The following is a 13626-nucleotide window of genomic DNA, read 5'->3' as shown; positions in this document are numbered from 1 at the left end:
TTCTCCATGTCCCGAGGCTGGAAGCCCGAGAGAAAGGTGCCGGCCGGACCGGTCCATCCAGAGCCTACTTCTCCTCTCGCTGTGTGCTCCCCGGATGGGCACGGTGCAGAGAGAGCGCCAGCGAGCTCGCAGGGGTCTCTTCCTACAAGGGCACTGATCCCAGCCCAGCCCCAACCCCATGACCTCGTCTGACCCTAACCACCTCCCAGAGGCCCGCCTCCGAACACTGGCACGCTGGGGGGGAGGGCTAGGGCTTCAACACATGCGGTTGGGGACACGCAGTTTCGGCCTGTGGCACCCCCCTACGAGCCCGGCCCTTCCCTGCCCCTGTGTTGTGCCCCCAGAAGCAGGTGCCTCACCTGTGTGTTGGACGCCCGCTCCCCAGAGGCCCCTAAGGGGCAGGGGCCCCACCACAGTCTCAATCCACCCCATCAGGGCTCAGAGCCTCTCTCCAGCTGATCCGCCGCCCAGGGCCCACGGGGGGTGCCTGCCCAGGGTTGGGGGTTGGCTGCCCAGGATCGCAGCCAGTGAGTAACGGAGGAGCAGAGCCCCGGCCAGGGACACCCCCCCACCCCAGCCTACACCCCTCAAGCCTGGAGAGGAGAACAAGACTCAGCCCTCACTTTTCATCAACATGGAAAAGAACAGTTGTGGCGGCACATAATGGCCTAATTTTTACTGAAATTATCAGCAATTTGGGCCATTGAAGCTTATGGGCAGATGACTTCTTTTCCTGAACACAGAACAGAGATGAGCTCTTTAGGGTAGCAGTTTCTGTGGTTATACTTTGGCTTTTTCTTCCTCTAATGTGTTCACAGCCGAGATCTGAGCTCCTTCGCAGCGGAGAGCCTGGATGCTTCCCCTCGAACCGGTGAACAGGCTGCTGGGGGGCGGGGAAGGCCGGGCGGACTCTGGAGAAGGGCCCCGGCCACCGCCTGGGGGCGAGTCTCCCCCCGTTCATTTGCATTTTTATTCCTTTACTTGCCTCTCTGTCGATAACTTTAATATTTGAAAACATTAAAGGCAAATGGAGATTTATACTTGAATTTGCTTTGACGTCACCTAACAAGATTTGAGTTTCATCTGAAGCTATTAAAAACACATTTCAAGACTATTTGCCAGAATTAAGAACTTGAGCTGAGAACATTCTAGAGAATTGACCCTTCAGAGCGAGGGCCAGCTCGCGGTAGGCGGCGGGAGGAGGGCTGGTCTGCGAGGCCCTGACGCTGTTTTATGCCCCAGGGGCTCAGGGCACTGAGGGGACGCAGGCGTCCATCCCCCGGGAGGCCGGAAGGGGGCGCACTCGGAGGCGCGGCGACCACCTGGAGGCCAAGCCCCGCCCACCGTCGGTCAGGGGCGGGTAGGGAATGTTCCAGGCTTCGCGGGCCATCCCGTCTCCGCCACGACCGCGCACGGCTGACGCTCAGCGCGAATGTACAGGTGCGGCTGCGGGCCGATAAAACTTTACGAAACTGTGGCCCGGGGGCCACGCTGTGCCGACCCCGATCAAAACCCAGGCTCGGCGGTGACGGCCGCGGACGCACTTTCCCTCGGGCCGTTGGCAGGACTCAGCTCGCGGGGCTGTGGGCTTGAACCACTCGGTGTGGGAGACACGCCGGCCGTACTGATGCGGGCTGTCCGTGCCCCGACGGCCGTCACCATGCAGGAGCGGCCCCGCGGCCGCAGCCGGGCGGAGGCGCGGTTGGGGTGACGGTGGCCCCCGGCCCTGCAGGCATGGGGGGCGCGCGGGGAGCAGGGCGGGAGGCGGGAGCCAGACGCCAGTGTGCGGGACCTGAGCTCACACTGCAGGCTCTCTGGTCTCCTGCCAGGAATGTGGGATGTGTGACGTGTGGCTTGTGGCGGGCACTGCACCTGCTGCCAGCACCGGCGGACAGGAGGGGATGCCCCACGGCTCCCCACCCTCAACAGAGACCACAGGCCCTGGCGGTCTCGCCATCCTTCCTGGAGAGAAGAGGGGCCAGCTGCCCTCAGGGCCCCAGCCTGGGGACCTCCTGCGCAGAGAGGGGTCAGCTTCACCTGCTCCTGCTTTCAGGGCCAGGACCTCAGGCCAGGTCAGAGGGCACAGGTTGGTGGGCAGAGCTACCCACCCCTACCTGGGCTCCTGGGGTCCTGGGCGCTCTGGTTCAGTGTGTCCCCCTGCACAGACCAGCTGAGCCCACACCCCTTCAGAGGCACCGACCGCCACCCGAAATCCCTCCCGTCGTCCAGGCGGTGCCTCACCACTGAGCTTTGTTTCCAGGGCAGCCTCTCCCCGAAGACGGTCGGCGCCGTGAGACAGCAGAAAGAACAGAGCACATTGTTCCGGGACTCGGTGTCCCCAGCAGGGACGTGGCAGGAGACGACAAAACTCCTGTCTAGCGCGATGACACTTGCTCGATAAAAATTGTGTCCAGGCCTTAAAATGTCACCTTGCAGGATAAATGCAAGTGGGGAGGACAGTCGGTGTGCCCAGGGGACCGTGCCCCCTGCAGCCCCACAGTCCCCCCCACCCTGAACAGCGGGCCTGGGACATGGGACCTGAACAGGGAGCAGGAGCGAGGCGTAGAGCCCTGCTGAGCAGGGGGTGAGGGTGGGGGCCTCAGGCTGTGACTCGGGGGCTCTCAAATTAGGGGGTCTTCCTCGGGGGACCCTCACATCAGACCACAGCACCCGGGGCCAGCTGAAGACGCTGTCTGTGTGAAAGCAGCAGTGTTTTGTGTCTGCAGCACGAATACATCACACGCCCGTCGCTCGTGGTCACTTGTTCGAGGAATCCCGCAGGGCACCGGGCGCCCGTGAACAAGGACCACATGCAGCCGCAGGGGGTGGGCGAGCCGGGGCACCCCTTCCCATCCACCCCGCGTCAGTGTACCCTCGGGAGGGCTGTGGGCTGGAAGGGAAACTGAGGTGCTCTGGGTGTGGCCACGTGGGTGGGCAAGAGTGTAGGATGGGTTCTTACAAAATACAACCTCAGCGTATCTAAGTTATGCTGCAGATATTTCTCTTTGAAGTCCGTGGTTCTAAGTGGATGACAAAGCCCACCATGGGGTTTTTTTGTTTTGTTTTTTTTTATAATAATATTTTTTTATTATATCATGTTAGTCACCATACAGTACATCCCTGGTTTTTGATGTAAAGTTCAATGATTCATCAGTTGCGTATAACACACAGTGCACCATGCGATACGTGCCCTCCTTACTACCCATCACCGGTCTATCCCATTCCCCCATCCTCCTCCCCTCTGAGGCCCTCAGTTTGTTTCTCAGTGTCCATAGTCTCTCATGTTTCATTCCCCCCGCTGATTACCCCCCCTTTCTTTATCCCTTTCTTCTCCTACCGATCTTCCTAGTTCTCATGTTCCATAGATGAGAGAAACCATATGATAATTGTCTTTCTCTGCTTGAATTATTGTTTTTATGTTGACTTTCGTGTGGTCAAACCCATCGCCCCCTGCAGAGCGCCATCGCCGGGGACTCAGGGATCATGGGGTCCCCGGGGCCTGACTTGCTCCAAGAGCCCGGCCAGACCACGGCTGGGTGTGAGGTGAAAGGTGGCCTGGCCTCCCACCCCCGCACCCCTGTTTATGCACGAGGCCACTCCCAGGAGAAGTGCCCGCAGAAAACGCAGGATCCGGGTGTAGGGCGCTTGCCTGGGGAGGGGGGCAGACACGTGGCGAGGGAGCAGGGTCGCCGTCTGGGGCCCAGAAATGGCCCATAATGGGCCCTATGGGAGATGGAAATGGGTCACAAGCGAGCACAAAGGATTCGGGATTGAGCTTGGCGGCAGCAGCGAACACAGAAGGAAGGGGTACTGTCCCCCTGCCCCGCTGGCACTCTGAGCAGGGCCACCATCCCGTTCAGTGCACGGGCCCCTAAGGGCTCCATGGGGGGGACCCAGCTCTCTGCCGTCCTGGCTCCAGGGCAGGGTCAGGGGGTGCGTGAGCCCCTGCAGCTCCCCTCGAGCTGTCCAGCACGGACCCCCATCAACCCCGTGGAGGCCTGTGGACGGGCCCCCAGAGCTGCTGGGCTTGCGGGCAGGGAGCAGACCCCCTGCTGGCCGGCCCCTCTCCTGAGCCCCAGAGCGGAGCTGAACGCGGCTCGGCCTTCAGAGGCTCTTTCGCGTTGCCTGCCTAATGGGCTTAATGTCTGGGCTGGATTCTAATGTGAGTAATCTTGCCTCCCACGCACAGATTTCAGGGAAAAAAGCGTAAATGGTCCTCGTCTGACTTAGTGGAGGAAACAAAATAGTAGAAAAATAACAGTAAAAATTACGATGCAGCTTCCATGGCCTTCATGTTTTTATCTGCTTGCTTATGGGTTTTTTGCCCCATTTTCCTAAATTTCCAACAACGTAGGTTAGGATTCATTTCTGGATAGTGTAACCTTTTTGGAAATTCCGCCCCCTCTGCAAACACACAGCTGTGGTCGTGCCGAGGCCACCCTGCACCCCCTGCTCGTGCTGACTAATTGACAACAGCAAGCAGTAGCGGTGATGGGTCCCAGGCGTCTAACAGCATCGGGAGTGCCTATAATTTTCTCCGTGAAGGGGTTTTTGTGTCTCTTTTCAGTCTCTGTCTGCTTTCAGGGTTTGGACTCTGGGCTGTCCTTTTCTCTCAGAAAGCTCCCCTATTAGCCTGGTATTCAACAGCCGGGTTCTCTTTTCAAAGGTGCAGAACAGACTGTTGGGATCGAACACTTCATTTCGCTAGTTTTTAAAATAAAGAGCGTTGGCTCCAAAGTCGTCAGCACGTCCCGGGATTTGGCGATTGTGAGAACGGACGTTCTCTGATATCACGGGGGAGCCAGGCGCTCCGGACCCAGAGGCAGGATTTACCCAAGAAATAGCCTGATAGAAAAAGACCCTAAAATCTAATATGTGTGGTGTGTTTCTTTTTAAAGATTTTATTTATTTCTTTGACAGAGAGAGAGAGAGCACGACCAGGGGGAGCAGCAGAAGGAGAAGGAGAAGCTGACTTCCCCGAGCAAGGAGCCTGATGCGGGGCTTGATCCCAGGACCCCGGGGAACATGACCTGAGCCCCAGGCAGACACTTAACCAACTGAGCCACCCAGGTGCCCCTCTAATATGTGTTGTAAAGAAAGCAAAAACAATCAATATATATTTTTGTATCACCAGAAATTGTGTGAAAGGAAGTCTCTAAAACCCCCTCCAGGGAAGACTGGCCCTGGGCTCTCTTCTCCCTTCAGCCTTGCAGGGAGACGGCCTGGGGGCAGGGCCAGGTCTGGCTGGGTCCTGCGGGGCCAAAGCTTCGTACTTAATCGCATTCCTGAGAAAGGACGTGGGTAAAAGTGCCCGGGACAGATGAGACCGGCAAGTCAGAGCCTCTGAAACAGAGCTTTCCACGGTGGTTGCCACAGGCTCAGGACCTGAAATCACAGGAGAGTTTCCAGAGAGACACCATGGGCTTCCTCCGGGTTGAAGAATTCGTGGGGACAGAAGCGGAAGGGAGGCGATGAAGCATACGCAGCAGGGGTTCCTAGGGGATCGGCCCAACCCAGCTCCCTGGCGGGGTGGGATGCGGCCTCACTCCTGGGAGCTTGCCCTTGGTGCCCGGCCCCGATCCCCTCCCCCAGGCTGGGGGCCCCGGCCGCTGTCAGTGCTGGCGGTTTACCTCTCACTGCAGCCCCGCTGCTGGAGAAGGGCCCTCAGCTGATGGAAACGGACTGATAGGGGCGTAAGGGGCCACCCCGGCCCCGCAGCTCTGGTGCTGGAAAGCCGCAATCTTCCCGGCTTGGGGGGCCAGGGTCCAGAGCCCAGGGCTAGCAGAGGAGCTGGAAATGGGGGGTAGAAATCCTGGAAACAAGATCACTGCAGGAGGACGGAGGCCCAGAATCTGGGTGGACACTCTGCCCAAATCCCTGGGTGACCGCCAAACGGCAGCCACGTAGCAAGAGACCTGAGGGGGCTCAGCAAAAAAACAGGCCGCTGGGAGAGGGAGTCTGCCCTTCAAAGACACAAGGGCACTGGGTGGTGCGCGTGTGTTTTCTCCTCTTCGGCTGTGTGCACTCCCCAGCCCCCGCACAGCCTGGGTGGCAGAGGGCTGAAGCCTTACTGGCTTGGGTGTCGGGGTAGAGGATGGGGCCGGCAGGGCAGCTGGGAAATTAGGCATCAACCCCCAACGAGGGAGCTGCAGGGGGAGGGAGCCTCTGCTCAGATCTTTGGAGGAGGGTTACAGGAACAACAACAGCAACAACAAAACGAGGGGAGCCTAAAATAAATGATTAACGTTAATAAATCTAATCATTGTCAGTAACTGCGCTCAGCATAAACGGACGAAGCCAAAGTTCGGCCAACTATGGCTGGCAGGCCAAATACTGCCTGCTGCCCATTTTTACAAATAAGGTGTTGTTGGGACACAGCCACACACGTTTGTTATGACTGTCCGTGGCTGATTTCACGCCACAGCGGCAGCGGTCGGTAGATACAGAGACGGCCCGGCAAGCCTGAAACGTCAGTCAGTACAGGAAATTAACCCACTCCTGGACTAAACGCCCTAATCGAAAGGCAGGTGTTGCCAGATGAGATTTTTTAAAAAGCAACAATATTCTACATACAAACGATGTATTTGAAATACAAAGACACAAATAAGTTGAAAAAAATGGTGTAGATTTATGCATATACGGCCAACAAATATGTGACAACAGAGCCAAGAACACTCGATGGGAACGTTCAATAAACGGTGTTGGAAAACCTGAATATTCACATGTAAAACAGTGGCTCCCTATATCACACTGCTCACAAAAATTAACTTGAAATGGACATGAAAACTTAGACGCAAATTACATGGCCTTAACTCTTGCCAAAGGGCTAGAAATGGGGGGGGGAGTACGTGAATATTCAGAGGGTCTTAAATGTTTCTGCCACGTCTAGAAATATAGACTTAAATGTAAGACCTGAGTATAAAACTCTTAGAAGAAAACAGAAAAAAAGCTCCCTGACATTGGTTTTGGCAAGAATTTTTTGATAGGACACCAGAACATTCAACAACAAAAGCAAATATAAACGACGGGACATCAGACGAACACGCTTCTGCACAGCAAAAGAAACAGTCAACAAAATGACAAGACAACCGACAAAGGGGAGACAATATTTGCAAACCATGTATCTGGTAAGGGGTTGCTCTCTAGCACGCATAAGGAACTCCTACAACTCAATAGTAAAAATAAAATTAAAAAAATTAAAAACCCTAGGGGCGCCTGGGTGGCACAGCGGTTAAGCGTCTGCCTTCGGCTCAGGGCGTGATCCCGGTGTTATGGGATCGAGCCCCACATCAGGCTCCTCTGCTAGGAGCCTGCTTCTTCCTCTCCCACTCCCCCTGCTTGTGTTCCCTCTCTCGCTGGCTGTCTCTGTCTAATAAATAAATAAATCTTTAAAAAAAAAAATTAAAAACCCACTTAGTGGGCAAAGGACCTGAGTAGACAGTTTTCCAAAGACATACGAATGGCCAAGAAGGACACAAAAGAGTGCTTCAGCGTGACTCATCATCAGGGAAAGGCAGATCAGCTCCACGGTGAGATGCCCCCTCGCCCTATTAGGGCTATTACCAAGTAGATAGTAAATGTTGGCGAGCATGTGGAGGAAGGGGAGCCCTCTTGCCCTGTTGGGGGGTGTGCGAACTGGTGCAGCCACTATAAAAAACAGCATGGAGGTTCCTCAAAAGATTAAAAATAAAACTACCATATGACCCAGTCATCCCCCTTCTGGGTATTTATCCGAAGGAAATGAAAACACTATCTTGTCATATATGGCCCTTATTATGTTGGGGTACATTCCTTCTATGCCCAATTTATTGAGAGTTTTGGGTTTTGTTTTGTTTTGTTTTGAGAGAGAGAGACAGAAACAGAGACGAGGGGCAGGGAGGAGCAGAGAGAGAGAGAGAGAGAGAGTATCTCAAGCAGGTGCCACGTCCAGCACTGAGCCCCATGCAGGGCTCGATCTCACAACCCTGAGATCATGACCTGAGCCAAAATCAAGAGTTGGACGCTTTAACCAATGAAGCCACCCAGGAGCCCCTATTGAGAGTTTTTATCATGAAAAATGTTGAATTTTGTCAAATGCTTTTTCTGCCTCCATGATCGTATGACTTTTAGCCTTTGTCCTACTGATGTGGTGTATCACACCTGGTGTGTGTTCTCGTGTGCTTCCCCCATGCTCACACAGTCCTATAATCATTACATGCATGTTTTTCTTTGGTCATTCATATTTCCTTTAATGAGACCGTATTTTGTATACTTCCAGAAAATACCATTTTGTCTCAATGATATCCAGTAGACATCCCTCCGAGTCAACTGAGCAAGTGCGGTGGGATCGTCCTTTATCCCACATAGTACCCGAAACAAGTTCAATCTGAGGAATCATGTCTTCTCTAACCCTGGAAAATTGCCAGCTAATGTTTGCTAATATTTCTCCAGATTCCAGTTCTCCACAACCTTCCAGAACTCTCCTTAGACCACGTTATAGCGGTTGGGCCATCCTCCAAGCCTTCTGGCAGCTCTCATCGCGATTTTCTCTTCACGCAAGGTGCCTGCTGAATTTCTCGGTACCATCTTCCAATTCATCAGCGTGCCGCCGACTAGAGTCTGCAGTTCACCCTATCAAGGGTTTTTAAAATGTCAAAGAACATGGTTTTGGTTTCTAAGATTTCTAATTAGCTCCTTATTTGCCTCCTTTTCTGCTCATTTTGTTTGTAATTGCGTTTCTTTGGGTGGGGAGTAATTCACTTCTGTCCTTGAGTCTCCTAAGCATACTTGTTTCAGTCTTTCCAGGCTGTTCTACAAAATCTATTTCATCTGAAAAGGATTTCAAATGTTGAGTTGGATAACTTTGTGTTAACGTGAGAATTCTGCATGTATTTTGAAATTTTGGTTTGCAAGTGGCATGATTTTTTCTTTCTCCCTCTGTGTTCCCTGTTCTGGTGGTTTTATGGTTGTCTCTCCCAGCTCCAACCATCTCTTATGATGGTACTTAGTGCCTGACCTTCGAGGGAACCCTAGAAGATTCTGGATGTCATCCCCAAGTGTGGAGCGGGCTGATTTCCTTTCAGGTCTCCAGCATGTGCCCTCTGGTCTCTGGTGGCAGCTGCCCTGTGAAAGCTGGAGTCCCAAGCAGAGGCTGGCATCCCTTCTCCTGCCTGTTTCATGAGGGACTAAGCCCACTCTAGCCCGGGCGTCAGCCTCCCCTCTGCACGGAGCTCTGCCAATAAAAGCTCTGGGAATCCTGGAGCCACTGCCCTTCTCTCCAATTCCCATCTGCTCTGTTTCCGGTCTTGGGAGATGTTTGTGTTCCTTTTGGGTCCAGAGATGCCTTTTCAGTTTTCAATGTCTTAACTGTGTCTAAGGTACTGAGTTTATCTTGTGTCAACTTGACTAGATGTTCAAATAATTTTTTAAAGCGACTTAAAACACCACAGTACCCAGTGCTCCCCGGGCGTCTCTTATAAGGAGCGTGCAATTGCATTTAGTATTTTTTTTATTCAATCAAACAATATTTGTTTTTTCATTGGGCCATTGAGCCCATTTACATTAAGTTAAGCATATTTGGACTTAAATCTACCGTCCACTATGTGTCTCCTTTGTTCTTTACTTGTTCTTCTCTGTTTTTTGTTTTTGTTTTCCCTCTTCAACGCATCGATTAAACTTTGATGAGAAGCAGAGGGCTGCGGCGAAGTTACAGTGACAGAGGCTTGTCAGGACTAATTCTGTGAAGGGAAGGGGGCTGGGGGACAGTGATTCAGATCTGGTAATGCCCCCCCTCCCCACCCAGCTAGGCATTTCAGAGCAAAGATTGCCCGATATTACAAATATTGAATCATTACACTGCATACCTGAAAAAAATATATCAATCATACCTCAATAAAATTTTTTTTTAGACATTGCCCAATAGAACAGTTTCACTTTGGACTGAAGCAGCTGAGCTCCTACACCCCCGTGTCATTCATCACTGAGGGCTGGATGTGACCCTTGCTCAGTCACTGGCCCTGCTGTAAAGCTGACGGCTGCCGCCCAACCACCTTCCCCACAATTGGTCAGCAGATTATCCTTCCTTGAAGAGGGAGCTGACTCAGCTCTGTTTCTTCCACTGACCACTCCTGGTGCTGCGTGGGTCCACTTTTTCATACATGTGTAGGAAGCAACCCTCCAGGGCCTCTCTGTGTGGGGAAACTTAGAAGAGGGAAGTTAGTAGGATGAATTACAGCCCGGCCATTACAGTAGCCTTGGGGCCACAATGGTCCCTAGCATCTCCCTCCTCTGCTATCCAGTCCAAACTCCTTACACACAACTACCCCCTGTTGGCCTCAGGCTTCTCTGGTGGCCTGATCCCAGCCCTGTCTCCTGAGGACTGTGAGTCCCTGGTAACCATGCCCTTCTTGGGCTCAAGTTGTTGCTCACGCCCGTTCGCAGGCTGAGTGGGAAGAGGGAGCGCTGAGAAGTGCTCTGGCGGGGTACCGGAACTCCACACATACCCTCCCCTGGTCACCTTGGCAGCAGTAGCCCCACCTCCTCCCGCTATTCAGAGCGATTTATCCGTCTCGGTGGCGACTTCCTTTACAGCTCGCTGGCCTTGGGTCAGAAGCAGCCCAAAGTGCCCAGACAGAAGCAGTAGCTTGTCGTTTAGAGGGACCCTTAGTCTATCCACTGGCAAGCAAACGCCCCCCCTTTGGGGCCAAGAACCTCTAAACCTGTAGAGCCAGGAGTTGAGGAGATGAAAAGCACAAAGTCACCTGCGGGTCACTGGGACTGATGCCAAATCCTGCTTCCCCTCTTGGTTCCCAGAACAGTGCACTCTTCCTATGGAGGATATGGTGCCATATTTAAGATCTTTGAGTCAACGTGGATGCCATGTCCCGGATGATGGCGTCCCATCCTGATGGGCCACTGCCTCCAAGTTTGTGCTTTGTTGTCCATTCAGGATGCTATTCCAGTGTTCTACCAGTTTGATAGCTTCTGGATGGAAGCTGCAACTGGTGGGTCTCATGGACATGGGCCCACTCCCACATCTCCTTCACTATAAAGTGGGTTCGCTGGTCAGAAGCCGTGTCGTGAGAATCTATGCTTATAGGTCAGAGATTCCACAAGCCCTTGGAGAGTGGCTCTCACTGGGGCTCTGGAGCCAGGAAAGTCAAACCCACACCCAGAAAAAGTGTCTATTTTTGTGCACACCACTGGCCCAATGTCGTCAGCTTGCCACCAAGTGGCTTGTTGGTCTCCGTGAAGAGCAGTGCCACGCTGGTGGCTCCGTGGTGGTCTCCAGTTGTTGGCAGGTCGGACGTTCACATAGAGAAGCAGCTCGGTCAGCCCTGGAAAGTAGGAGTCCACGCTGCTGGGTCCACGCGTGTCCCCCATCCCTGCTGCTGTGGCATGTCACTCCTGTGCCCGTCCTTTCGGTGTTGGCGTGGCTGCTAATGGTGGCTAACACCAACTGGTTGAGTAATTTCGTCTGCGTGATTGCTCTGTGCCTCTCTACTGAAAATGCTGGGCTGTACATGATCCAAAGACCTTCACCCTCTGTGTCCACTCCCCAAGCCATCGCGTGCCTCTATTCCACCCCTTCTTATCTCTGATTGTTCGATTTTCCTCCTTCTAGGTCCTGAACCAGCCAGCCAGGCCATTTGGCATTGACCACGAGTCTATGTGTATTCTAACCTCGGGCCACTTCTTCCGCACAAATTAATGAGCAGCAGCACCCCACTGGGAGGATTCCCTGCCCTTGTCTTTCAGGGTCACCCCTTGACCTTTTCGGTTGCTGTGATAATTGCAGTCCCTGGGCTTCTGGTGGTTAAGTGCTACGACCGGGCCCCCGTTGCTTTGGGGCCCTGACATCTCACGGCCATCACTGAGCCAAGTTCTGTAACCACCGCCCTCACTGTCCTCAGACTACCTTCCTGGCCGTGCTGAATGGTCTGACCTCTGGGCCTTCCTGGAACCCTGTGGATTCCGGCACACCCATGTCCACAAGCCTCTCTCTGCCATGTGCATGGCAACTCGGGCACTCCAGTTCAGGTCCATTTCTCAGCATGGGTCCTTGCTTTTGACAGGCTTCTAAGAAAGTTTATACCTTCTGCAGGGGCTCTTGACGGGGTGTTAAATTTTGGATCCCAAAAGAGTGTCCTCAAGTCAATAAATGCTCCCTTATCTAACCTTATACTCCTGTGCCCTCACATGACCCTCAGAGCCCAGTCTCATGGAGAGTTCTAGTCCCTGTCAGCCTCCTGGATCATCAGGCCCAATGGGGTGCTGAGCGGGTTACACTGCATCTTAACCCAGGCCTGAGCCTTGGACGTCAGGAGAGGAAATGTGGCCAGTTCTTGCGAGAGACTCCTGCTGCCCTGGAGAGAAATACCACTGCATTTTCTTTACATATGGGGGAGGGTCGGCCACTTCTACAGACTCAGACAAGTTGGAGGGGTCAAATTCTCCATAGTCAGCCACCAAGGTGTCCCCATCCATGCATCAGGATCGCAGACTTTCCCAGCCAGGGCCCTGGTATTGGCAGGAGAGCTCTGCCTCCAGCAGCATTCAGCCATGCGGAGTACAGCGTCTGAACTCAGCTCTGGCTGACCTCCCACTGTGTGCGATGAGAGGGTCTGCAAGCCGCTAAAAAGACCCACTTTTCATCATCTAGCTGAGGGGTCTCAATGCAGCTTCGTAACATCGACCTGTTTCCACGATCCTTAGAGTTCCCACTCCCACGGCCCTGCACATTTCCAGCGCCTGTCATCACTCTGCGAGCACCTTTCCCCCACCAGCTCGTTCTTTCAAGACCCCGCTGGTCCACGCTCCACCCCGTGGAGTGAGCCAGTCCCTAAACTCCATCTCCCCACCTGCCTTCCTGGACCATTCCTGCTGTTGACTGTTGGGTTCTCCCGGAAGCAGACACCGAGACAGAGTTGGGAAAACAAAGGGCCTACTGGCCAGGAAAGGAAGAAGGATGAAGCCAGGTTGGATGGGCTCTCTTTCCGCCAGTGGGGACCGGAGCCCGGGGACAAAGATTGTTGTTTAGAGGGGCTCCGCCCTCGGCAGAGAAGGCTAGGACCTGGTACCACCACTGGGCTGAGGGCCAGTAGAGCAGGGCTGGGGAGAGGAAGTGAGGCAGGTGAAGGAGCTGTTTGCTGCCGGTTGTCATCCAGCCCCGTTCCGTGAAGATGAACGTCAAGTCCTTTCAAAGGGGAGCCGAGTAGTGTGTCCTATGCCTGCCACAGTCAAGTGTAATTCTGTTCTCTTCTAGGAACTTAAAAAAAAAAGATTTTATTCATTTATTTGAGAGAGAAAGAGAGAGAGAGTGGGTGCACAAGCAGGGGGAAGGGCAGAGGGGGGAGAAGCAGAGCTGAGCAGGGAGCCCGACGTGGGGCTCGATCCCAGCACCCTGGGATCGTGACCTGAGCCGAAGGCAGACGCTGAACCAACTGAGCCACCCAGGCGCCCCTCCTCTAGTAACTTCCAGTTACACTTCTTTTTTTTGGGGGGGGGTGTTTTTGTTTTGTTTTGTTTTGTTTTGGTGGCGACCCTAGAGAGTACAGCCTGCATCTTTATCCGACGATAATGAGTATTTTCAACACTAACGAGATAATGCCAGGACTTTGCAAGGCAAACTGTGTACCTTCCTCTGGC

The sequence above is a fragment of the Ursus maritimus genome, unplaced genomic scaffold (assembly GCF_017311325.1).
Source record: "Ursus maritimus isolate PB19 unplaced genomic scaffold, ASM1731132v1 scaffold_23, whole genome shotgun sequence".
Classification (NCBI taxonomy): domain Eukaryota; kingdom Metazoa; phylum Chordata; class Mammalia; order Carnivora; family Ursidae; genus Ursus; species Ursus maritimus.
Note: the sequence above shows the minus strand (reverse complement) of the source record.